Source organism: Oncorhynchus masou, chromosome 12, assembly GCF_036934945.1.
Source record: "Oncorhynchus masou masou isolate Uvic2021 chromosome 12, UVic_Omas_1.1, whole genome shotgun sequence".
NCBI classification, from domain to species: Eukaryota; Metazoa; Chordata; class Actinopteri; order Salmoniformes; family Salmonidae; genus Oncorhynchus; species Oncorhynchus masou.
The window spans coordinates 72,239,631-72,246,549 of NC_088223.1; the positions used below are offsets into that span (position 1 = coordinate 72,239,631).

A 6,919-nucleotide genomic window follows, 5' to 3' on the forward strand; every position below is an offset into this window, starting at 1 on the left:
TGATAAAGTGCTGAGGGACCAAAGGTAAAACAGACCATAGCTAATATGTGGTCAGAAGTAAGTCTGTGGTCAAGGCTTAGTGTCATAGACTAGACATAACATAGTACATTTATATCCGGGACACTCAATTTAGTATGATACAGTTGAAGTTGGAAGTTTACATACACTTAGGTTGGAGTCATTAAAAGTAGTTTTTCAACCACTCCAAACATTTCTTGTTAACAAACTATAGTTTTGGCAAGTTGGTTAGGACATCTACTTTGTGCATGACACAAGTAAGTTTTCCAGCAATTGTTTACAGACAGATTATTTCACTTATAATTCACTGTACCACAATTCCAGTGGGTCAGAAGTTTACATACACTAAATTGACTGTGCCTTTAAACAGCTTGGAAAATTCCAGAAAATTATGTAATGGCTTTAGAAGCTTCTGATAGGCTAAATGACATCATTTGAGTCAATTGGAGGTGTACCTGTGGATGTATTTCAAGGCCCAGCTTCAAACTCAGTGCCTTGACATCATGGGAAAATCAAAAGAATTCAGCCAAGACCTCAGAAAAAATTGTAGACCTCCACAAGTCTGGTTCATTCTTGAGAGCAATTTCCAAATGCCTGAAGGTACCACGTTCATCTATACAAACAATAGTACGCAAGTATTAACACCATGGGACCATGCAACCGTCATGCCGCTCAGGAAGGAGAAGCGTTCTGTCTCCTAGAGATGAACATACTTTGGTGCGAAAAGTGCAAATCAATCCCAGAACAACAGCAAAGGACCTTGTGAAGATGCTGGAGGAAACACGTACAAAATTATCTATATCCACATTAAAACGAGTCCTATATCGACATAACCTGAAAGACTGCTCAGCAAGGAAGAAGCCACTGCTCTAAAACCGCAATGAAAAAGCCAGACTACGGTTTGCAACTGCATATGGGGACGAAGATCGTACTTTTGGAGAAATGTCTTCTGGTCTGATGAAAAAAATAGAACTGTTTAGCCAAAATGACCATCATTATGTTTGGAGAAAAAAGTGTGAGGCTTCCAAGCCGAAGAACACCATCCCAACTGTGAGGAACTTGGGTGCCAGCATCATGTTGTAGGGGTGCTTTGCTGCAGGAGGGACTGGGGCACTTCACAAAATAAATGGTATCATGAGGAAGGAATATTATGTGGATATATTGAAGCAACATCTCAAGACGTCAGTCAGAAAGTTAAAGCTTGGTCGCAAATGGGTCTTCCAAATGGACAATGACCACAAGCATACTTCCAAAGTTGTTGAAAAATAGCTTGACAACAAAGTCAAGGTATTGGAGTGGCCTTCACAAAGCCCTGACCTCAATCCTATAGAAAATGTGTGGGCAGAACTGAAAAAGCATTTGCGAGCATGGAGTCCTATAAACGTGACTCAGTTACTCCAGCTCTGTTAGGAGGAATGGGTCAAAATTCACCCAACTTATTGTGGGAAGCTTGTGGAAGGCTATGCAAAACGTTTGACCCAAGTTAAACAATTTAAAGGCAATGTTACCAAATACTAATTGAGTATATTGAAACTTCCGACCCACTGGGAATGTGATGAAATAAAAGCTGAAATAAATCATTCTCTCTACTATTATTCTGACATTTCACATTCTTAAAATAAGGTGGTGATCCTAAATGACCTAAGACAGGGAATATTTACTACGATTAAATGTCAGAAGTTGTGAAAAACTATGTTTAAATGTATTTGGCGAAGGTGCATGTAAGCTTCCGAATTGAACCATGTTGCGTTTGGTATTTTTTACTTAAGACAGATGGTTACTGAACTCAAAAACAAAAGTAGGGTGGCTGGTCGGGGTGGATTGGTAGGTGCTTAACATGAACCTCTAGAAACCTAAAGGTTGCGAGTTCGAATCTCATTAGGGACACCATTTTATCTAATTAGCAAATTTTCAACGACGTACTACTTTTTAGATACTTTGCAACTACTTAGTATTTTAGCTAACCCTTCCCCTAATCTTAACCCTTTTAGCTAACCCTAACCTTAACCCTTTTAGCTAACCCTAACCCTTTGAGCCTACCCTAACCCTAACATTAACCCTTTTAGCTAACCCTAACCCTATCCTTAATCCTTTTAGCTAGCCCTAACCCTAACCGTAACCCTTTCACCTAACTCCTAAACTTAACCCTAACCCATAACCCGAATCCCTAGCCTAGCTAAGGTTAGTCAGCTAGCTGACAAATTCGTAACATATTGAACATTTTGCAAAATCATAACATATAATACGAATGATAATTTATAACATATCGGTGTTGGACATCCACAAATGAATACACACCATACGAAACATAACATATCATACTAAATGGAGTGTCACGGATATAGATACAGAACAATACGAAATCCTCAGAGACCAGGTTGTTACACTGGTGTTGGAGGCAGGTCTCTTATTGTCTGGTTGGGTCATGTGACTAGAAACCCCCCTCAAAAAATTCAATTGACAATGATTTAGTGGTGAGAACATATAATTTACTGTTGATCAGCACAAGATAGCCATAGCATATTAATTTGATTAATTCAATCATTCAATGTGAGAAGAGATATCACAATCGGTAAAATCCATTATTAATCTGGATTAATTTAAGTAGAATAAGACTGGTCCTGCTTGTGAAACTGCCCCAAATGGTATGATGAATCACAATGTCAGTTTACCTGTTTGAGATTGCATAAATGCAAATCTTCTACCTTTGCTGTGGAGTGGGCAGAGTTATGTAAGCTAAAATCATATTGTAATATATTAGCCAATAATGAGGTTAAATTGTTTTACAACATGCAATTAAACTATAATGTTAGAATAGAAACAACTCTTTTATGAATGACAGAAAATTCCTACTTTATGATTTTCACATTAGAAAATACATACACTAATTTTTCTATTCATCTATGTAATATTCACCATATCCATATCCATAAGATCACAATCGGTCCTACAGTGCATCAATTATTTCATATCTATGTTTATGTTATACTTACAATATTTGAGGGTCATACATTTGATTCTCTTCATGTATTATTTCTACAGAAATGGGTGACAATTGTATTTAATGGCACTTACACTGAGTGTACAAAACATTAGGAACACCTGCTCTTTCCATGACATGACCAGGTGAAAGCTATGATCCCTTATTGATGTCACCTGTTAAATCCATTTAAAATGTGTGAAGGGGAGGAGACAAGTCAAAGAAGGATTTTTACGCCTTGAAACAATTGAAACATGTATTGTTAATGTGTGCCATTCAGAGGGCGAATGGGCAAGACAAAATATTGAAGTGCCTTGAAACGGGGTATGGTAGTAGGTGCCAGGCACACCGGTTTGAGTGTGTCAAGAACTGCAACTTTGCTGGGTTTTTCACGCTCAACAGTTTCCCATGTGTATCAAGAGCAGTCCACCACCCAAAGGACATCCAGCCAGCATTGGAGTCAACATGGGCCAGCATCCCTGTGGAACGATTTCCATACCCCAACGAATTGAGGCTGTTCTGAGGGCAAAATGTGGTGCAACTTAATATAAGGAAGGCGTTCCTAATGTTTTTTACACTATACTGACTGATTCGGTACAATTATTTCATAACAAGTCAAAGTGGCAAATTAAGTAAATTAGGTACATTGAGTTAGCTTTAGTGCTACATAACAAATTGATTTCATGACATTGTACAGGTTGATTAGTGTAACATGTAATACATTGTAATACATTTCATAATATTTAATACAGTGCTACTCACTGGGTTTCCTCCTGCACCACAGGCAGAAAGCGGAGAAAACACTGAGCGATGCCACAGACACAACGGCGAGGACAGATCCTTGTAGGCTGAAGATGGCTATCATACTGTACTTAAAGGGGAAAAGTAGCACAACAATGCATTTTTCTTTGGAATAATCTAATGTATTTCCTTCATAGTTTTCATCTGTATAAGTAATTCACCAAGAACAGTTGCTTAGTGCTGTTTTTCACTTTACTAAAAAGAACTTAGAATATTTGTTTGGTATCACTATTAGAATGTATTACTGCTTTCTCTCTTCCATAGGTGTTGGCCAAACTTGTTCCTTATTCAGCTGTAACGGCACAAATCTCCTGCACACCCAATGTTGTCTTAAAAAGATCTCAAGTTAATCAGATACTGACCAAGGGTTTAATGATTGCTTCCATCGCATTTCTATAGGCACCCAAACTAAGTGAAACGGAAGACAAAACTGTAGAAAACACCACACTAAAATTGCTAATGTGTTCCTGTAAACAACCTACGTCTACAGATAACAACAAGATGTGTGTGGTCATCACAGAGCTATAGCCTCATGCCATTGTGTTTTCAAGGAAGAATGATGATGGTATTGTATTCAATACATCCCTGTTGGTTTAGTGATACAGTATCTGCATCAGAAGATAAGAACAATTTCAGCTTTGATGAAAGACATTGGTTCAGTTAGGGGAAATTATAGCAGATTTTGTGATAAAAGCCAAATTTATAGAGATAGGGAAGAGGCATATCATGTACAATTGGTATTGATCAAACTTAGGAATACATTTAGTATGTGTAACTACCTTGAGCATAATAGTTACTATGATCTACATTACTAATAAAAACTAATAAAGTATTAATAACTGGTCTATAATTTTTATTCCAAAGAGAAGATACAGTATTTGACACATGTAGGCTATGACTATACAGTTAAACAGAAATAGTTACATTGTCTTAATTGTACAAAACCTTACCATCAAAGTATTTTTGCAATGTGAATTTTCTTTTCTTTACACGCTCAGCTTTACTTCATCATACCAAATAAAATCAAGTCTTCACCCTGATGTGAGGATGACAACAACATGGCATGATGTGTCTCTCTGAAGTTGAACCCCTTCAACTTCAGAAGTGTTAAACAAATATCTTTCCCCAACCAAGCTGCTCCTACACTCTTAAACATGAGACAATAGAAGTACATGTATTGTGTTGTTCTCACCTTCAATAAAGCCTCTTCAGGCCACCTCCATCTCACTGACAGCTCCACTTACAGACAGGCTGCTGTGACAGAGTTGTTAAGGGGGAGAGTAGAACGAGCTTCCTGTTTCTAACTGAACTCCACACCACATCCGTTTTGATCAGCAGGCTGGACAGAGAGTCTAGTCGACCACATCTAAAATATTTCCTACTTAACTGTGTTTAAAGAGGGTGCGAGAAATGACACATTTCACCACGTGCATTAAGGACAGTGCCCTGATGCACATAGAACATGGCCCTGATGCACATAGAACATGGTTTTTAAATGGACTTGGGAATTTGCTTTGTCGTAACTGTAGAAATTTTTCAGTGCTCTTCTCTACTGGTCCTAGGGGTCCTCACATTGCAGGTGCTGTAGTGTGGCCCTCTGGGACCAGGGATGAAAACCACTATGCAATGCAATACAGCTTGAGGGTAAAAGGTATGTTCTTCATGGAAAACAATGCTAATGACTGTGGCAGAAAAACACTTGTCGCTGTAGTTTATGAAGAAGTCTGTGGAGAAAACGTCCAGTTATAAAGAGAAATGTTTCCAAACAGATGCCCTTATTATGTGATTAGGTTATTACCAATGATGTATATAATAGTGAAATAGTCCAAATAGTCTGTGAATCTGCGAATATGACCAAATGTACAGTACCAGTCAGAAGTTTGGACACACCTACTCATTCCATTGGTTTTCCTTATTTTACTATTTTCTGCATTGTAGAGTGTGAAGACATCAAAACTAGGAAATACCACATATGGAATGATGTAGTAACTTAAAAAGTGTTAAACAAATTAAAATATATTTTATATTCGAGATTCTTCAAAGTAACCAGCCTTTGCCTTGATGACAGCTTTGCATACTCTTGGCATTCTATCAATCAGCTTCATGAGGTATTCACCTGGAATGCATTTCAAAGACCATATTCATATTATGTCAAGAACAGCTCAAATAAGCAAAGAGAAATGACAGTCCATCATTATTTTAAGACATGAAGGCCAGTCAATCTGGAAAAGTTCAAGAATTTTAAAAGTTTCTTCAAGTGTAGTTGCAAAAAGCATCATACGCTATGATGAAACTGGCTCTCATGAGGACTGCCACAGGAAAGGAAGACCCAGAGTTACCTCTGCTGCAGATGATAAGTTCATTAGAGTTAACTGCACCTCAGATTGCAGCCCAAATAAATGCTTCACAAAGTTCATATAACAGACACATCTCAACATAGACTGTTCAAAGGAGACTGCGTGAATCAGGCCTCCATGGTCAATTTGCTGCAAAGAAATCACTACTAAAGGACACCAATAATAAGAAGAGACATGTTTGGACCAAGAAAAACGAGCAATTTACATTAGACCGGTGGAAATCTGTCCATTGGTCTGATGAGTCCAAATTTGAGATTTTTAGGTTTCATCCACCATTTGTGAGACGCAGAGTAGGTGAACGGATGATCTCTGCATGTGTGGTTCCCTCCGTGAAGCATGGAGGAGGAGGTGTGATGGTGTGGGGGTGCTTTGCTGGTGACACTGTCAGTGATTTATTTAGAATTCAAGACACACTTAACCAGCATGGCTAGCATAGCATTCTGCAGCGATACACCATCCCATCTGGTTTGCGCTTAGTGGGACTATCATTTGTTTTTCAACAGGACAATGACCCAAAACACACCTCCAGGCTGTGTAAGGACTATTTGACCAAAAGGGGAGTGATGGAGTGTTGCATCAGATGACCTGGCCTCCACAATCATCCGGCCTCAACTGAATTGAGATAGTTTGGGATGAGTTGGACCGCAGAGTGAAGGAAAAGCAGGCAACAAGTGCTCCGCACATGTGGGAACTCCTTCAAGACTGTTGAAAAAGCATTCCAGGTGAACTAGGTTGAGAGAATGCCAAGGGTGTGCAAAGCTGT

General features: G+C 38.6%; 1 long non-coding RNA gene across 1 annotated transcript; it reads right to left on the minus strand.

Annotated features, from left to right (window-relative positions):
- Window positions 1-2,468: 2,468 nt before the first annotated feature.
- On the minus strand, window positions 2,469-5,086 carry LOC135549217 (uncharacterized). Its single transcript, XR_010456964.1, has 4 exons — window positions 4,992-5,086; window positions 4,750-4,835; window positions 3,761-3,869; window positions 2,469-3,517 (listed from the first exon to the last, which is right to left on the minus strand). It is a non-coding gene; the product is annotated as an uncharacterized LOC135549217 (long non-coding RNA).
- Between the last annotated feature and the right edge of the window lie 1,833 nt (window positions 5,087-6,919).